The 20597-nt window shown below is 43.6% G+C and overlaps 1 protein-coding gene and 1 long non-coding RNA gene across 10 annotated transcripts in view; both read right to left on the reverse strand.

The window, feature by feature from the left end:
- LOC123597854 (BEN domain-containing protein 5) overlaps window positions 1-20597 on the reverse strand; it is a 1446709-nt gene that overhangs the window by 259354 nt on the left and 1166758 nt on the right. The window lies entirely within an intron of this gene.
- On the reverse strand, window positions 19551-20589 carry LOC123597858. 2 transcript variants are annotated; one of them, XR_006712289.1, is made up of 2 exons: window positions 20505-20589; window positions 19551-20245 (listed from the first exon to the last, which is right to left on the reverse strand). It is a non-coding gene; the product is annotated as an uncharacterized LOC123597858 (long non-coding RNA). The 2 variants fall into 2 exon arrangements; XR_006712288.1 differs by having other exon boundaries at window positions 19551-20277; window positions 20505-20571.

The raw sequence follows: 20597 nt of genomic DNA on the forward strand, positions 1-20597 counted from the left end.
GGATAAGGCCTGGGCATTAATTTTTATTTCTTTTAAATTCCCAGATTATTCTAACATCAGACAAGGTTGAGTACTTCTAAGTTGTAAAATTTTAAGGTAACATGCCAGTCACATAGAAATTATTCAACGAGTTGTAGGTATTATTTTCAGGGGAAATATACAGAGTTCTGAAATGTCTATGTAACCTCTCTGAGGAACAGTAATTTCTTCATGTTAAACATGACATACCAATGTGAAAACAGGCAGCGTATTATTGTCTTGGGCCCCAGATCTAAATCCTGACCTAATAAGTAAGGCCTATTCTTCCTAAGTGTGTGGTCATGGACAAGTTTCTGAATCTCTCCAAGCCTCATTTTCTTAAAGGGGATATTCATACAGCTTCATAGGGTTGTTATGAGGATTAAATGAGATATGTAAATGTAAATGTTTATGTCAAATGATTGGCACAGTGCCCAACACATAGTGAGTCCTCAATAAATTGTAGTTGCTGCTATTGTCATGCATATTATTATGTTTATTATGAGAGCTCTTATCCCCTTGCTGAGAATAAGGAGCCAATGAATGTTTATTGTATCAAGTTGAATATAATGAGTTGAACAATGCTGATAATTATCCAATAAGTGCCCCCAGCATGCTTCCATTCAAGTGCCACAGAGCCCTGGGCACAGATGGGTCACTAAAGAAGCTCAGATCTCACACATTCAAGCCTCTGAGGCTTGGGATGTTGCCCAAATTTGCAGCATACACTTCCAAGATATTGTGTTTGAAGCCATGCATTCTTTCAAACTGACTTTGTGAAGTACTTTCTTAGAATACATAAAAACTTGTATGCATTACACAAAATGTGAAATGCAAAAACATTTATAGCGATTGAAAGCCTTGTGAATTAGCACCTTGGCTTGATGTTCAGATCAAGCAGACAATGGTCAAGCTCAACCAATGAGATCTCAGGTCTGTTATGACCTTATGTGGGTCACACAGAGGAGTTGGTCATACAGATGACCTGAATCCAGGCATCTACTTCAGTAGTATATACTCTACATAAGCAACACAAAGCAAACAAACTCCCAATGGTCAAAGACCAAAAGAAGTTTGGTCGAACAAGTATTTGTTTAAGGTTTTCCATATGCCAGTCTAGGTGCTAGGATACAACAGTGAAAAAACAGATAGGATCTCTTCTCTAGTGGAGCAAACGAATTCCCAATGTAGCCCAAAAAACAGTAGAAACCCCGTTTGTAGTTTTCTTTTAGTGCCACTAGATAGGTTGACATTTTCAAACAGTTATCTCTAAGGAGAAAACAAAATGGTCGAAGACCAGTAGAAGAGATTGTGACAAGGGAACATTATTTGAATTGGTTTTGAAAAGAAACAAAAAAGTTGGCTTACCTTGGAAGAATGCAACTTGCCTCAATTATGAATTTTAATTAGGGGCCGATTAGTTTTAGAAGCTGCCTCTGGTTTCACTTATTAGATAAACTCATTCTGTTATTTTTCAGCTGAAATGTCACTTCTTCAGGAAAGTTCTTCCTGACTTGTTCCTCCTACTGGAGGAACCCTCCACAGACCTCTGCCCTCCACAGACTAGCTCAGGTCCCTTTTACATATTTTCACAGCTCCTTATATTTTTCATCGTGGGGTTTATTGTAATATGTAATATATATTTATTCTATTATTGCCTGTTTCTGCTGGTAGACCAAAAGCTCCACTAGAGAAGAGATCCTATAAATTTTCTTCACTGTTGTATCCTGCCACCTAGCCTGGTATATGGGAGATCCTAAACAAATACTTGTTGAATTAGTGAAGTCAAAACATAGACCCTGGAGGAGAGGAAAGTTCCCAAAGGTGAGGAAGAAGAGGTATTCTCAGGGCTTTATTCTGTCCCTCTGAGTCTCACCTTCCTCTTGTGAGTGTGTCTCTGTTTCTGGGCCCCTACCATGTCTGGTTCCCAAGTGTGGCCCAAAAAAACAATAAAAGCCCCCTTTGTAGTTTTCTTTTAGTGTCACTAGATAGGTTGACATTTTCAAAAGGTTATCTCTAAGGAGAGAACAAAATGGGTATAATTATAGAAAAATGTGCATAATGGAAAAATAGTCAAGTTGACAATCACACATAGTTGACACAGGCTAATTCCAATACCAAGATAATAGTATTAGGAACCTCACTGGCACAGTTCATGGGTCTCCTGGGAAACAAGAGGGTGATTCAGCTTCATCCTGCAAGGCTAGACTTCCTTCTTACCCTGCTGTTGGCTGAAGTCACTGACTCTCTAACCCCCTGGTCTTCTGATGATTCCAACATTATTTGGTAGGAAACAGGTCCTTTAAAGACCATATGCTAGTTCTCTGGTTACCATCTCTGCTCATCTCAAGTACCTCCTGGCTCAGAATGTCTGCCCTTCACAGTCCTCATATGGTCAGAGTACAGCCCACAGTGTCATTCACTCTTAGGATTTTGTTTGGTAACTCTGGCTGCCATTCTGATGAGAGGCACAAAAGGGAACATTCATTTAGGAAGTCAACTCATCTCTCAAACTCATAGCAAATTATGAACAACTGTTTTTCTTAGGAATGTCTCCTAACCAGACCGTAAATTCAGTATAAAATCAGAAGAAAGGAACGAAAATGGAACTAACAATTATTGATTTCCAGGACAGAAACAGTATTGATTGCTTTACATATGAACTCCTTTCATCTTTTCAAAACAACCCATAACTATTAATAACCCATTACTATTATTATCTCTATTTTTCTGATGAGGAAGCTAAGACTTAGGGAGGTGATAGAAGTTGTTTATAGTCCCGTGGAGAATACTTGAACCTCAATTTTTTGATCCAAAGCTTGAGTTTCAGGGCATGTTTTGATGTAGGCCCTACCTCAGTTTCCTGAGACAACAGGAGCTAAACTGCCCATGGAATTTGACTTCTTTTTCCGAAAGGCTTGAATCTCCACTTAGAAATCTGAGAACTGGGTCTTATGAGAAAGTCCAATAACTATCATTCCAAGCATCCCTAACTTGAGTAGCTAATGATTCTGTGAATACTGAGAATTTGATAACATTATCTGACCTGAATCTTTCAAGTACTATGAGTTTTCTAACTGTTCAAGCAGATTTCTATAGTCTTATACCTTCTGTTAATGGGAGTTTGAACCTGCTGGGAATCACCTGTTACTTCATGGTCTAGGTGGAGACTCCTCTGAGCCAGAACAAAATAGGATCCGAGAGCTCCGGTCAGAGATATCTCTGGGTGAAGAAGTGTCACCTCATCCCAAACCTGTTCTTATCCTGCTGTTGTTTGGAGGAATATGAGTAAGAATAGGAATTATAGCCGTGAACCTTTGTGGAATGCTTCCCTCATACCAGGCTTTACATACATTTCTCATTTAATCCTCAAAATAATCCTGGGTAGTAGGTAAGATTAGATAGCCTCATTTTAAAGTTAAGGAAACTGAGACATAGGGATGTTAGATACCTTGTCCAAGGTCACTCAGAAATAAATGGTGGAGCCAGGATTTGTGACTCAGGTTGCTTGACTCTAGAGCCCCAACCGTGGACTTCTACTCCAATTCTGGTTCCCCCTGAGTCTAACTCTTGCCTCAGTGAAAGTGATCTGTGTCCTTCTAGCTAACATGGGGAGGTGATAGAGAATCATTCTCAGAGGGTCATATGCTGGTTCTCTAGGGATGTCCAGATCATCTTGATTGATCCAGGCAACACCCTGGCTGGCACTATCTAAAAAAGCACCCTGGAGTTCATTGATATTTCCATCCTATGTTGTGGTAGGTGAGAGTGTACTAGATTCAACCCATAGTCTAAATAAAATTTTCTTTTATTTACTCAAAACAAGTTTCTTTATTTAGTAGCCCAGTAAGTCCACCCATTATGCTAACCAGAAAAAAAAAAGTCTTTGACCTCTGAGTTTTTATATCATGATGGAGAAATGACTCATATATACAATTTACAACACATTTTCTGTTGATAGTTCTTTTTCATATATTCCTTTTGTGCCGGTGGTAGGTGAATTGGAGTGCAGAATATCAAAACCCTACCTCCCCCTTTTTACTATCAGGCATACCCTTATTATCAATGCAGAAATATGGCAAGAAGAGAGGAAAACATGATAATCCATTAAGGGTGAAACATTCCTCCTAAAACATAGAATAACAGGAGCAAGACACACAGGGGCTTGTGAAACTCTAGAGGAAGCGGTTAGGGAGACATTTAACTCAACTGGTAGGCAGAGTAGGTAACACCAGGACCCCACCTCCACCCTGCTAATGGGTCTTGCCACACTGCTGGGCCATCAAATGGTTTCTCATCACTGAGCTCTGCTTCTGGCTCTGGGACCAATTCTAGAGAAGTAACATGGCCCAGAAGAAGTTATGAGACAATAATAAAAGTAAAAAGTGCACAGGCTTGGAACTCAGATTTGGGTTCAATTAATATTCCATCACCAAGGTAATTTGGGACCTTGGGCAAGTCTCTAACTCTCAGCTTTTTCCATGGTCAATCAGAGTCTTATAAGGTGGTCACAGCGTCTAACAGTTTGCATGTAAAGTGCCTGATAGGCAATGCCTCATACATGGTAGGTTCCCCCAACTATCAGTTGTCCTCATTCTCTTCTTCTGAAGGAGTCTCTTTTCCTTTTAGGAGGTCATGGATGACACAAATGTCACAGATGACAAGGATAGATCCCTAGAAGGCAGTTATTTTGGGGTGAAATATCTTTCCCCCCTCCCCAAAGACTGGGCAGTGTAATTGCATAGATCACACCCACCATCCCTTCCTGGCCAACGCTGGGGCAGTATGCTTTCTTTCAAAGCTGGGACCTTAGTAAGAGCTGTACTTTTATGAAGTTTTGGGACTTAAGCTGAATTTGGGATTTTGTTGTATGCTTTTAAAATTATGTTCAGATTTTGTATATTTAAAACACGACTTTGGAATTGTGAAACACAGTGTTCTCAATCATAAAAAAGGATGAATTATGTTATGCCTTTCTGTTCCCATTTCTGGGTTCTTTTTTTGTCTTCTTGTATGAATTTTTCTGTGATACCCTGCCTTATGTCTTAACTCATCTGGGATACTTGCTGTGAAAATTTGGGCAAGATTCTTAACTCCTGTAAGACTGCTTCATTCATTCATTCATTCATTCATTCATTCATGAACTATTTGTTGAGGACTTATTACATACTAGAATCTTTTCTTAATACTTGGGATATAGTAAAGAACCAGACTGAGTTTTATCTCTAAAATGGGAAACTTAACTTACCTATCAGGACTGCTGAGAGGAGTGAATGAGATAATATGTGTAAAAGAGAGGAAGAGGCAAAGAAAAGGACGAAACTTTATTGATCTCCCTGCTCTGTCCCCAGTAATGCTAGATGCTTTACCTACAATCCTCATAATACTTGGAAAATACTTGTTATCTTTTTTTTTTTTTTACAGATGCATCTACTGAGGTTCAAAAAGGAAAAGTGAGGGCCCAAGTCATGCCCTGTATTTAAATCTGGTATAAAGTTCCCATTCTATGTTGCCTTCAGTGGTCCCTGGTATACTACTTGTCACTCGATAGGTATGTCAAGCTCCATCACCAGTTCTGTGCAGAATGTGAGGATTTGCACCCCTCTTCCTGCTAGCTGATACATCTGATAGCACCAATTATGGTTTGGGTAGAGTAAAGACTACTTGAATGGAAAATCTAAATCCTATCCTCTAGTTCCTTAGGGAACAAGACATATGCATGAAATTTACAGATTTAAATTTGTCATTGGAATATGCAAACAGTTATCAATAACTCTAAGTCACCAGGGGAAGAACTCTGGTCCTCTGGCAGCCAGACTCATCAGCTTAGGAGACAGATGGGACATGGACTCTTGGCAAGAGGAATATTCTTTTCCCCAAACTAACCCATTTCTGCTGCTATGACCTTTAGAGATGAGATGCTCAAAACTCTATCCTCTGACTCTCACCATTTCCCAGGTGGAGGCAGGCCTCAACTGCACAAATAGCAAAGTACATTTTTCCATGTGAGATGCTCAATGTCCAAGGAAAAAAGAGTCTGCCAGGAAATGTTCACTTAGGGGTCTACACACTTTCAAGAGGCAGAAAGCAGAGTAGTAAATGAAATAACTGTGCTTTTACTTGGCAAAGGGGCTGCAAAACTGCCCAAACAGAGAAAGCTGGACCTATTATGCACCCTTTTCTCTTCCATCTCTCTGTGTGGACAGGTCATAGCAAAAGCACACAGCAGATGAGCCAGTATAGGAGCCAGATAAGCTCTGCCTACATGGCTTCAACTTTTTGAGGAAATCCTTAATCTTTGGTATTAAGAAAAGGAAGGGCCATGCCAGAGAGTGCTTGTTGCCACTGAGAAAACTTGTGAGGGTTATGAGAGTGAAAAGACAGACCCAGCAGGAGCAGAGCAGAGCTTTGCATGCAAAAAAGGGAAGAGAAAAAAAAATCTTTTTCCTTGGCATGGAGAAATTTCATCCTGAAGGTTCTTTTTTTTTTTTTTTTTTTCTTTTCTTGGCAATGTAATAAACACCTTAAAATAGAGTTATAAAACGGAAACAGATTCTATAGAAGCAGGAAACCAAGAATAGTGACTTCAGAGAACTTATAGCCCAAAGCTCTCATTCTAGATATGATGAAACTGAGGACAGAAGGACAATGATTACCCAAAGCCAAAGAGCTTGCCTTTGACCAAGTCCTTCCTGGAACCCAGATTCTGGTGGGCCTTTTCTCTGCCCTACATTCTCAGGCTTTCTCTCAATTACAGGGGACAGGCTTCAGTAGAAGGTAATCTCATCTGTGCCCTTGGCATTAGCTTACCTAGTCCTAGAGAAACATAATTCATCATTCTCATGGTTTTGCATCAAGAAGAAGCCTTTCCTGGTTGGGGAGGGTGTGGTGAGGAAGCCTCCCAACTCTCTCCTCTTAGATATCACCTTCCCCTGAGATCTCTCTCTCCAATCCTGCTGCCATTTCCATGCTGTCCCCTCAGTGCTATCTTCTATTCCCACCCTTCCCATCAAAGGGTGCTGTGGATTCTCTAACACATTGTCCAAAGCATGGTCCCAACTCATGTGTCACTAAGCATAGCTGAGGTAGTCTAGATTCCCAAAGAAGCTTAACTGAAACCAAGATGAAAGAGAAGGCAGCAGAATGTAGTGGAGTGATCTGAGCTTTGAAATCAGACAAACCTGAGTTCAAATCCCAGCTGCATAGTGCATCTGCTATGCAGACCTGAACAAATCACTTCTCTAAAGTTTGGTTTCCTGATCTGTAAGGGAGGGAGACTTACCTCCCAGGGCATTTGGTACAATTAAATGAGAGAGCAAATAGAAAGCATTTAGCCCAGATCTTTGTACACAGTGGGCACTGGTGTACACAAAGCATTCAAAAAATCTGATTTAGAAAGCACAGGTTTAGAGTAAATCGCTCAAAAAATATTTCCTGGGCCACCTTCTCTATGCCAAACCCTGTGCTAAGTTTTGGGATGAAGACAAACAAGAAATGGTCCTTATCCTGCAGGAAATATTTTTTTCATGGGTGTTATGGGTTGAATTATCTACCCCAAAGTTACATTAAAGTCCCAAACTCCAGGATCTGCAGAAATAAGGTGTTTATAGATGTAATCAAGTTAAGATGAGGCCATTAGGGTGGGCCCTAATTCAGTATGGCTGATATTCTTATAAGACGGAGACATACAGGGATAATGCTACACGACTACAGAGGCAGAGATTTGAGAGATGTAGCTGTAAGCTAAGGAATGCAAAAGATTGATGGCCACCAGCAGAAACTAGGAAGAAGCAAAGAAGGAGGGAGCATGGCTTTGTGGACACCTTGATGTTGGACTTCTGGCCTTCAGAACAGTGAGAGAATAAATTTCTCTTTAAAAAATTTTTTTTAATATCTTTATTTTTGAGAGAGAGAGTGCGAGTGGGGGAGGAACAGAGAGAGAGGGAGACACAGAATCTGAAGGAGGCTCCAGGCTCTGAGCTGTCAGCACAGAGTCCAATGCGGAGCTTGAACCCATGGACTGTGAGATCATGACCTGAGCTGAAGTCGGACGCTTAATCATCTGAGCACACAGGCACCCCAAATTTCTCTTGTTTTAAGCCATCCAGTTTCTGGTACTTTTTCAGTAGCACTGGAAAACCAATATACTTGGGGAGATATGCAAGGGAGCAAATGCAATAACTATGACAGAGTGGAAAACACTGACTGAGTTTGTTGAGTTGAGCCTGTTACATTTATCCAATTACATAATCTTGGTTAAACCAGGAAGACTTCTTGTGGGGCTCAGTGCTAGTAGAAGTATGTATAAGTGGAGGCAGTTTGTCCAGGAAATGGACAGTCTGTGTCTGCCTGAGGAAGCCAGTGAAGGCTTCTCAGAAAGAATAGTTGGAGCTGGGGCCTGAAGGATGGCTAAAGGCTCAGCAAGTATGGGCTTAGGGAGACGGGACACCGTTTGTGCTAGAAAGCCTGGTGTGTGCAGAATCAGAAAAATGTGAACTAGTTTTAGAATTTGGGAGAAACGACCAATGTGTAATCACTGCTGGAGCTCAGTGGGGATATTTATCTGCCTTCTAGACTTCTCCACCTTGCTATCCCACAGACACCTCTTACACAAAATGTTCCAAATTGAACTAGACCCTGCTTTCTACCCCTACCCTTACCTCCTCCTACCTGTTCTCCTGCGTGCCCCGATTTGGTGAATGGCCCGCCACCCGCCCATCCAGCCTAGTGAGAGGTCTCCAGAGCGCCTGTGTACTCCTCTCTTGGAAGCTGACTTCCTTTTCGTCTCTGATTTACACCAGCATTTCTGGGCTTTACTATCTCTGGTTCTAATGCATTCTCACTTGGCACAAGCTCCCAACTCTCCAGCTGTGTCTCTCGGCCATCTTCCTTCCAGCCAAGCCTCTCTGCCAGATAATTAATGATCTGTAAACAAATGCTTAATTGCAACAGGGGAGCACATATCTAAAGAAACTTTGTGATAAAGCAAAGGATCCTTTTTATAACATGAAGAACATTTCTCTCGCTAACTCTCCCCCACCCTCAGCTCATCATTTAGTCTGGATTTTTGTTTCATGTATTAAATCTAAACTTTTTTTTTACAGCAGAAGCCACAAAACAAAAGAACAAAAACCTGCCCAAGGGACAGATGGTATCATCCTGAGGTGCAGACGTGTCAGGTGCTTCCTTTCTGAGACACTCTTTTCTTTAGACTTGGCCCTTAGACTCAAGACTTGGGCACTTGCTAGGAGAAAGGAAATTTTGGCTCCTGGCAAGAAGGAGAGGAAAATGTGGACTTATTAAGAATCTAACATATGCCTGCCTCTTTTATTTATGTTCTCTCATTTTCCTCTTCACAACGCCCCCATGAACTGCTATCCATTGTAGAAATAAGAAAGTTAAGCACCTTGCCCAAGCTAGTGGCAGCTACTAAGGGGGAATGACTGATACTGAAGGGGTGCCTGGATGAAATATAATGAGATTATTATCTCTCAGCACACCTGTTCAAGCTGTTCGAGTTATCTAGTCAGCCATATTGCCTTTTCAGAGTGGATATGAAGCCTTGAGTCAGACAGTATGTCTTTTGCCCAGCCATGCTGATTTCCCAAGTGGGTGGGTCCTCCGAGCTTGGTGGGCCAGCAGCTGCAGTGGGAACCTTTCTTTTTGCTGCTGTGTGGGGGCTCTACCTTCATGCTGGGAGTCACTGTTGGGTGCTGCTGTGGGAGGGGCCAATTCAGCCACATATGCCCTTCAGAGAGGAAGCACCTTGGCTCTGATCTGACATTGAGCCTCCTCAAGGGAGTTTGAAAAGGTGGTTTTTGTGCAGTTCTTAATGGCCCAGCTGTTCCCGAAAGAGGAAGCACAGAAACATTTTTAGAAAAGTTAGTGGAGTGTGACAGAACCCAGGGACTGTACCCACGGAAACTCTTCCCCTTCATAAAGTATGGCTTCAGAAAACACTTGGTGTTCACAGAGAACCTGCCCCATGCCAGGTCCTGTGCTCTATCCTAGATCTTCTACCTCTCCATCTTGGAGGTCCCCTTCCTATCTGTGCTTTCACGTGCTCAAGCCTGTCCCAGCCTAATAACACCACCTCAAAGCAGCCACCTCAAAGCCCTCACTCATCCCTGCCTTACCTTTAGTTACTTCCTTCTCTCCTCCTCTTTACAAGCAGAACTTTCTGAAAGAAAGTGCAGTCTACACTTATTATCAGAATTCACTGACTTCCCATTCACTCCTCAGCCCCACTGCAGCCTGGCCTTCCTTTCTACTGAACCCATTCTCCCAACATTACCAGTGACCTACCGAGTTCAAGGACACATTCCTTCATCTGGTCTCAGCAGCATTCACACTGTTGACCTGGCCTTCTTCCAAAACGTTTTCTCCCTTTGACTTCAGTAGTCTTGATTTTCTTCCTACTTCTTTAATGATCCTCAGTCTCCATGGTAGGCTCCTCCTCTTTGACCCACATTTTAGATGTCATTCTCCCTCAGAATTCTGGCCTTCTTATTCTGTATGCTCATACACTTAGCGCAGACTTCTCTCCTGAGCTCCAACACATGTGCATACAGCTGCTTACTAGCCATCTGGACTTAGATCTAAATGGCATCTCAAATAAATATTCCAAAGTCATCTCTTCAAACGTTTATCCCAAGCCCATTTCTTCTCAAACGTTCCCCATTTTAGTAAAGAGAACCGTCATCCACCATGACCAGTTTAGAAACTCGAGAGATCTTGACTCCTGTCCTCTCATCTCTCAATCATCAAATTCTATCGATTCTGACCCCATATCTATCTCCCATAGCTTCCTATGTCCTTTCTTATCCACTATATTCTAGTTTAATTTTTATTTCTCTGCTCTTAGATCTTACCCCTTCGCAATGCATTCTCCAAACCATTGTGATCTTGCCCAGATGCAAACCTGATCCTGTCACTCCTTAAATAAGACTTTCCAAAGGTTTCTCATCTATCTCCAAAGTCCCACCTAATTTTAATCCCGTATAGTCTGTCCTCTACCAACTCTCTGGGTTCCACTCAGGCTACATATTCCTTCATTCTCTGTGGCAGTCAAATGGGTTGCTACCTGGTTCTCCTCCCTCTTCTTCTTGTGACCTTTCATTTTGGATTAACTGCAGATTCACATACGCTTGTAAGAAATAATCCAGAGAGATCTTATGAGCTCTTCACCCAGTTTCCCCCCGTGATAACATCTTACATACTATAGTACAATGCCACACCCAGAAAATTGACATTGATATAATCCATTGACCGTATTCATATTTCACCAGTTTTACATGGACTCATTTAGATATTCAGTGCTGTGCAATTTCATCCCCTGTGTAGATTCATGTGACCACCACTACAGTTAAGATATAGAGCACTTCCACTGGGAGGCTCAAACCAGCCTTCCTGTGGTTCCTTCAATGGGCCAACTTTCTTTTACTTCTATGTCTTCACATAAGCTGCCCCCCGCCATCCCGCACCCTTCATTTGGTCAATTATTAGTTATCTTTCAGGCCTTAACTTAAATATCAATTCCTCAAAAAGACTTTCTCTGACTCCACACTTGGTTAGGGCCCTTGCTCTCTGTTCTTTTAGCACCCTAGACTTCTTCTCTCCCATCAGAGCTCCTATTTTCTCATTACTTGAGAGAGAGTAACCTGAATGAGAGCAAAGGTTGTGTGTAGCTACTTCACATCTATAGCTCTAATACTGGGCACAGTACCTGCCACAAGGGAATTCCTCAATTAAAATGGGCAGAGATCAGAAATTCATGAAAACTGATAAGTCAGGGGAACTCCCTCATTCAAGGAGCTCCTAGTCATGAAGTGGGCAACTCCAATATGCAAATTAGTGCTGTCTTAGAGGGAAGCACTGAAGGTTGTGGGGGTCCGGAGCATCTGTTTTCCTTCCAGCTTCTAGATACACAGAGTCAGGCACAGCGAGGACCAGAAGTCCTCCAGGACATGTGCCCAGAACCCTTAGCATAGTTTGGCAGGTCAGCTAAGTGGAGCAGACACTGTGGTAATAAGTCCAAATGCCTGATTTCAAAGACATCAACGGGACTATTTTCTCAGCTTTATAATCATAGACTGAGCAGCAATTGTGGCCACAGACTGGGTCCTCATGTTAGCCACATGATAAGCCCTGATCTTGGCACAGATCCTGACACTAGCCAATCAAGTGATAAATACAACATCTTCCACAAAACAGGTAAGGTACACAGGTAATGGCAGACATTCAGAGCAAACACACATTGACACAAGGACGGCAGAATCCAAGCATATGTCCTGTTAGGGGATCAATAGCATAAACATCCATTTTATACCCTAAGAAGACAAATAGAATTATTGACTCCTGAAGCATTCAAGCTGGAAGGGTCCTTAAAGGCATCATGCCCCCTCACATCACCTTTTATAGAACAGGGAATGGGGATTGAGCTCTTTGTATATAGGAGTACAAATGTTAACATTTCACATCTAGCTTCAGATGCAAAAGCCTTTGTTCCCATTTCTGAGTCTTCTCTAATTAATTTTACCAAAGTGTAACTGGTCTTTGACTCAGAAACATCAAACTGAAGATTTTGCCTGGCCTCCAGCTAGCCCTCTCCAATATACTCTTCCCCACCAGCCTGAGTGATCTATTTAAAGCACAAAGCTGGCCAGGTTACTCTCTTGCTTGAAACCTTTCACTAGCCTCCCATCACCTTCAGAATAGAGTCCAGGTTCCTTAGTCTCCAGACTCAGCATAGCCCTGCCTCCTCTCCAGTCTTCTCTCTGGCCTCTCCTCACACTCGCCTTTACTGAGCACACCGTGGTGTTTTATGTGGCTGTGGAAGCTGTGCCTGCTCCCAGAATGTTTTTCTTACTGATATTTGCCTGGTTAACTGTTTCTTAACCTCCAAGCTCCACAGAGAGCCTTCCCGGAACCCTTGGGTTGGGTTACCGTACCTTCACCCTGTCCTATTACCATGCCTCCCCCTCTCCCTGCAATATGCCACTTGGAACCTTTGATCGGGCCATGTTATTTGTGAGTCTGTATCTCCAGATGTCTGTGCTGCTGTAGGACAGGGGCTGCATCTTAACATCCTTCTCATCTTGGTGCCCACCACAGGACCTAGCACACTGAAAGTTCTTGGTGAATTCTGATAGAAAGGGAAAGCTATTTCACAAATAACAATCCTGAGGGTTAACTGTGTGCCAGGCAACAAAGTGCTCTGCACATACCATGTCACTTCATTTTCCTAATAGCCCTGAGACCACGCAGTACTCTTAACAAAGCCCTCTGCACCCAGAGTGGTGAATGAGAGTGTCCCACAGAGACTCCAGTAATACTCAGAGACAGTCTCTAGGCCCTGGTCCTGGCCCCACCCTCCACTGCAAACCATGGCCACTGGACTCAAGTCTGCCCTCTCCTCTCACTCCTGGACTTGCCTCTCTACCCAACCCTTTATGGTAGGATTCAGAGTCAGACTCTTTGCCTGTCTTTCTTTTTCACTTCCACCTCAGACACTGGCTCTCACCCTAAGGATCCAGCTCTACAGTCTGCAAACCTAACCTATTCCACCCCAGGGGACAGCCAAGGCTCTAGACTTTGCATCCCAACCCAGGTCCTTGATTAATGAGAAGAGTAGATCACCATGGGATTGATTACATGGCTGTTCCAAGGACAATGAGGAAGCTCAGTTAAGTAATGTGTTCAAAATCACATGGCCTGGCTTCTGGCCAATACCAAGACCCAGACATAGCATCTCCTCTTGTATGGAGGGCACACTCGCTCTTCTTTCAAACAGCCCTCTTCTGTAGCCCTTTGAATGCCTGCCTACATGTCCATTTCACACCTTGGTTATGAGATGCCCAAGCAGGGGCTGTTACCTAGCACTATTCCTGGTGTCCAACCTGGCACAGAGAAGAGCCTTCGGAAAGGCATGATAAAGCGACAAATGAGTGTCAAGATCAAGCTCTCACCAGTCCCCCCTGGCTACAGTGGATGTTCTGCCCTTTTACTTCTGTTCCCAAAGGTACTTAGAATCCTCCTTTGCATTTGGTTTGGCACCAGAGAAGCAAAGCTTCTGTAAAGCTGCCCCAACAAATGCATTTTCTTGTCAAGTTTTCTTTGCAATTGATACTAAATCTCCCTGTAAAGAAACCACACCCTCCACATCTTAAGGAAAACTAGTCATGGTGTAATGGTTTAAATAAAGGAATTGTGAAATTCTGGGGAAAGTACCAACCTCTACCTTATCCCTTCTGTCCTGAGAACATCAAGCTCTCAGATGAAATGTTTTGATGCTGTGAAGAGAAAAAAAGTGCTTTGGAGTTACATAAAGTTGGGTTACAATCCTGGCTTTGCCTCCCAGGACCTGTGGACCTTAGGGAAGAAATCTGAGAATCATTCTGTGTTCTAACCTCTTCCTTACTCACTCTAGTCAATCTCTCAACAAGTCCTGTCAGTTCCACCTTCTAAATAGTTCTTCTCCAATCTCTACTTCAGTTGTGAGCTGGTCCGGTGATTAAGCACTCAGGCTCTGGAGTGAAACTGTCTGGACTTGAATCCCAGTTCTTATTTACTATGCCATCCTAATTTACTTAATCTTTCAATGTCTGTTTCCTCACCTGTAAAATGGGGATTAAAAATCTTAGGCTGCTAACAAGATTCAATGAAATAATCCTTATAAAGTGCTAGCATTGGGGCGCCTGGGTGGCTCAGTAGGTTGAGCGTCCGACTTTGGCTCAGGTCATGATCTCGCGGTCCGTGAGCTCGAGCCCTGCATCGGGCTCTGTGCTGACAGCTCAGAGCCTGGAGCCTGTTTCTGATTCTGTGCTCCCTCTCTCTCTGACCCTCCCCCGTTCATGCTCTGTCTCTCTCTGTCTCAAAAATAAATAAACGTTAAAAAACATTTTTTTTAAAGTGCTAGCATAATTCCTGGCACAGAGTTGGAGCATATAAACATTAGCTCTTCTTATTATTTCTTATTACCTCCTTTGTTCAGGCTGTTATCATCTACAACTTCACACTCTCCTCTGCTCCTTACTTCCCTCAACCTCTGACCATCCCTACAAGGTCTCCTGTCTGGTTTCTCTTCTCTGGGACCTCTTCTCCAATCCATTCTTTGTGCCATTGCCAGAATATTCGCTGTAAAAGGCATATTTGATCATGTGATTTGCAGACAAGAAACCCTGTCATGGTGCCCCATTGTCCATAGAATAAGCACTGTCCTTAGCTTTGCAGTCAAGGTCCTCCATTCTCAGGGTCCCTGCATACTTCTCAACAGTCATGCAAAGAAAATTTTGCCCCCATTTTATTGCCTTGGAATGTTTGAGTGAACATCCCAAGGACCTATAGTTATTCACTGGGCCAGCTGAGATTTGTACCTGTCTTCTGAGCCCATAATGCTCTGTGCATTGGCCACACTGCCTCTCCCCACACTGACCATCCATGAACTGACAATGAGCATCAGATAAGCAGGAAAGGAAGAGTGCTGACATGAGAAAGAGGGGCTGGTGTGGAGACATCACAGTGGCCAACCTGACCAGGGAAGGCTTCCTGGAGAGGCTGGAGCTCTGAGGACCTGGAGGGGGCAGGGTAGCAGGGGTGAGACTGGAGAAAATGCTGAAACTGCAATTTCAGAATGGTCTGGTGAGATGAAGTGAGATTCAAGTGTGAGTGGAAACATGTGCTTCAGATGCTGCTCTCTTCTTCCCCAACACTGGCGAACCCCAGGAAGCTCTGAGGTTTGGTTCTTGGTTTCAGTCACTGTTAGTGGGGTTGGAAGTACTACATTAGGTTGAAGGGCTTGCCAGGTCCTCTTTGTTATCCACAGATTAATGAACTCTAGGTTGGTTGGGGAGGGGAGGAGAGTCCCTTTCTCTTAAGTTCTTTCCCTGCAGCAATACTGCCCAAATATCCATCCATTTGCTCAGCAAACCTTCCCAGACACCTGTGGGGCCCCAGGCAGGCCCACACTGGAAATGCAGAAAACAATCACAGGTGTTCTTCGCTATAAAGTACTCACGATTTAGTGGGGAGAAAACCTCACATACAGTGACAATACTGTGTGAAAAGTGCTCTGGGCTCTAGGGTATGAAAAGCTAGGGAAATCTTCTCAGAGGTGATACCTGAGCAAGATTCAGAGTGAGCATATTCTTTCAAAAAGATTACTTGGATTCATTTCCAAAGGTGAATTTGGGTTATTGCTTTTTGTGATTGTGACTGTAATTGCAGAACAATACATTCTTGCCTGGTGTCACACAGAGCTTTTAGGACATCAAGGGTAGAACAGTGGTGTGGTAGACTCCCTGGTTTGGGGGCCCTAAAATGTATTTCCAAACACTCAGTGGAATTTCCCCAACCAGGGATAACATCATCACTTTCCAAGACTTCATAGCCTGGCAGAGAGTCTGCAGGTTGCATGAGAGGACAACGAGCGCTCTCTCTGGCTATATTCAGGACCCGGTGAGGTAATGTAAAAGGACAGTGGCCTGGGATGCAGGCTGCTCTGCCACCACTGACTTGCTGTGTGACACAGTATAGGTCCATGAATCACACTAAGCCTCAGTTGCCTCCTTCATCCAGTGGGGACAATATTACCTCGCCTGGTCACTAAATGGTAGCTACTGGTCCCAGGTCTCTCATTTCCAAGCTATATGTCCCTCTCTCTCAGCCTATTTCCCCATCTGTGAACAAGGCAGAATGGTGAGGCTGTGTGCAGGGAAAGAATGAGAGAATATTCTCCAAGGGCTGTTTAGCTTTGACATCCCATGCATAAAACAACAGCCAGATTGGACTGTTGCTTAATTCTATCCAAACTGCCAGATAGGCATTTGAATAAGTAATCTAATATATACATTTTTATTCTATTCAATATTCAGGTCGTCTCCTGGCTGGAATGAGTATTCAGAATGATGATTGCTTCGAAACATACCATTCCAAATACGAATGAGGATATTTTTGCAATATTCAGTTCAACAAGGATAGGGAGGTATGAGATTAGGTTCTGCAAATAATCACACATTTCACATCTTGGATGCCTATACACATACTTACTACATGTCTTTCTTCATAACCTTGGAAATGCAAATCCCTGTACTCTTAGAGGCTTCAGCAACCCTCCTGTGCCGTCAATTCCCATGTGAATACAGTACAGCAAGGCAAAAAGATGTGACCTTTCACCTGGTGTTTGTTTGAGGCTCAGCTACAATATCCTCCCCACCCAATAAGCTGTGATCTCATGCTCCCTCATGCTCCAGCAGGGACAGAGAGCTCACTACTTCTCAAAGCATCTAATCCCACCCATGGGCACATTTGACTTGGGGAAATAGTCTCTCTAGTTGAGAAATCTGCCTACTACTGGTGTTCCTACATCGATCCTTGTTCTGCCCTCAGATATTCTTGCAGAGATTGAAGGCAATGACACTATTCCTTTCACCAAGTCAGCCTTTTCCTGAACTGAATCCCTACTCCCTCCAACCAGAAAACTACTCTTTCTTTGTCCCCAGCACAGGACTCTATAGGGATGAGCCTAAGGACACCAAGAGCAAAGGTGAGCTCAAGATGTCCTGGTGAATTCCTTTTTATCTGGCTTCCCGCGCCATTGAGTAAGAGAGAATTAAGCTTTTAAAGTAACAGGGAAAAGTAGCTGATTCTGAGGAATCTTTTGCCAAGGATTTTCAGGAAACAGAAAACATTGGGGTGCCAGGGTGGCTCAGTTGGTTAAGCATCTGACTTCGGCTCAGGTTATGATCACACAATTTGTGAGTTCGAGTCCCACATCAGGCTCTGTGCTGACAGCTCAGAGCCTGGAGCCTGCTTTGGATTCTATGTCTCCCTCTGCTTGTTCTCCACCCTTCCCCTGCTTATTCTCTCTCACTCTCTCAAAAAGAAACATAAAAAAAGAAAGAAAGAAAACACCACTGGGGAAGGAAGATCTTGGATTACAGCATGAGTGTTACCCAGAAACTGTTTGCAACCAGCATGGCACCCACCTCAGAAGGTGTGTGTATGCAGGTGTGTGAAGTACAAGTGCTTACACAGTGAGCACCTACTCATCTACTCAGCTGTGCCCTGGTAGGGTCGGTACAGAATAAGTTGCTCACTTGGGCAATTGTCACATGTCTTCAAGATTCACTCAGTCATCACCTCTTCTGGGCAGCGGTCCCCGACATGCCCTCTTAACCTTAACCAACCCTGCACCCCCATGAAGCTTTCTGCACTTTCCTCTATATTGTCCAGTTCCCTGCCGGTCTGTCCTCTTGGACAGTGGTACCTTCTTGAGGATGCTGACTGTGTCTGATTCGCCTTTGTCTCCCTGGGCCTGGCAAAGCATCGGTGCTTTATACATGTTGATTGCAGGAATGTTGCGTGGAAAGGTGTCTTAATCCTATTTCGGGGTTCTTACCACTGTCTCTGCTGCCGTGTTTCTCTTTCCTTACTTATAAGAGGCTAACATGATACAAATTAAATAGAGTATAATCCTCACAAGATGTGGACATCTGTAGGGGGAATCACTTGGATAAGCTCATGGTATCCATGCTTCTGAAAGTGCACCAGCCTTTCTGTGAGAGGTGGAAGTTGGGGTGGATAGTGCTATTTCTCTCTCCTTCGTCTACCCTGAGCTGACTGTTCCCAGCCCTGATCTGCTGTCCTCCCCTGCCTGGCCCCTCTGGAGCAGCCATTCCTCTGGAGTTGACACTCAGATTTTCCTTCTTTTCTGCCAAGTCACAGCTTTTGGATGCGCCCTATGCAGATGTGTAGAATTCTTGCACACATCTGCATATCAGAGGGGCAGGGAAAGTTGCTTGGCAAGAGGCCCTGGCTCAGCAGGAGTGCTCTGCTGGCAAGCCTCAGTTGTGAAAGGATCTCTCTCTGTGCTGTTCTTGGCCAAGGAACTCAGCCAGAGACTGGGCTGCTCAGGACTGGGCTTTGTCCTACCCAGGGAAGACCGCAATATGGTGCATTTCTGGGGGCACAGGAAATTGCAACATCTTAGTCTCCCCTGAGGAGATTAAGAAAATGAGCGGACAAGTCTTAGGGCAGAGAATGGGTGTCTCAGGCAATGGCACAAAAAGAAGGAAAATGCATTCATTTAGCTATTGATTTAATAAGAACAGCTCAACGACCCCATTTGTAGAGGGTCTGCTTTGTGCCAAGCAGTACAAGACAGTGAGTTATTAAATATGGGGGTCTGCTTCCATCTGAGACCTGCCACTTTCAAGGTCTGAGACCTGGGGTAAGTCCTTTAACCTGTTTTGGTATCAGTTTACACATCTGTAAAATGCAATGATAACTGTACCTGCTGCAAAAGGTTGAGGGGAGGATTAGATAAGATAAACTCAACAAAGCACTTAACAGAGCATGTGATAAGTGTTTAGTAAACATCAGCTCTTTTTGAGTACTTTGTTTACTTTACATCCACTATGTGTCAGTCATCATACTGGGTACCCTAAATATTTTGTCATATTTATTTCCCACAGTAAACCTCCAAGACAGGTATTATTACCCCTGATCTGCAATCAACTAAACTGAGGCCTGGAGATGTTAAGATACTCCTGAAGGTCACACACCACATGAAAGGGCTGACAGATTTAACTTTCAAGACCATGGGAAGCCAGATGCAAATGTCACTCAGGAGGCAGGGCCAGAGTTGGAGAGTCCCAGGGAAAGAAGGCCTAAGCCTGTATGTGGGCCAGGGTAGCAGAGGAAATCAGATTCTTGTCCAGAGTGGTTGACAGCACAGCTGGAAATAATGTGCTGAATGTCAAATCTGATGGGTGAAGCAGAAGAAGAACAAGGAGAATGAATGGTGTGGATGGCAATCAGCAAAGGCAAGAAACAAGACAATATAGGTTCCTGGGAGGAGGGGAAGGCCATGGCCAGTGAGTCACGATAGAGGAGAGTGAGTGTGCCAGAGCTGGCTGGCCTGGGTTAGGCACTTTCCCTCCCTGGACCTGTAGAAAGGGGTAATAATTCTTAGGTCCCAGGGCTGAGGTAAGGACTAAATGAAGCACTGCACAGAAAGCTCTTTTCATAATGTTTGGAACCTGTGAAGTGTTTAACAAAGGATCTGGAAAAAAATATCCAGACTAGTATTTGGAGAATACATTTCAGAAAGAGTAAGAGAGGTCATTTTATTCATCCTTTAACAGTGAGGGTCCCAGCTTCAGTCTATTGTGAAGGATGGTTGGGGCCAGCTCTTGCAGAGGTCTGATCAAGGAAGATCCTTGGAGGCCTACATCAGCACAAAGGGGACATGTGCTAGCCCTGCTTTAGGGAAGGAGGAGGGTGACAGTGGGGTATATGACTGGTGGACCTGTGACTGAGTCCCAGGAAGAAAGGGTTGCAGGTAGAAGCTGTTTCTAAAAGGGCCACAGAGCTAGGAATGTAGAGAGGGGGAAATGAACATTTTCCCAATTTTTGGACTGAAAAGCCTGCAGTTTCAGTTGCTATAGTATTTCTTGTCCCGGAAGCTTGATATAAGCAGGAAATACCTTTGGTTGGTCATCAGATTTCTCCTGGTGGGTGTTGGGACTGACTAGGGTGGAGCACTCTCAATTACAGGAAGTAGGAAGTAGGGAACCTCA

This window comes from Leopardus geoffroyi, chromosome C1, assembly GCF_018350155.1.
Source record: "Leopardus geoffroyi isolate Oge1 chromosome C1, O.geoffroyi_Oge1_pat1.0, whole genome shotgun sequence".
In the NCBI taxonomy this organism is placed as follows: Eukaryota; Metazoa; Chordata; class Mammalia; order Carnivora; family Felidae; genus Leopardus; species Leopardus geoffroyi.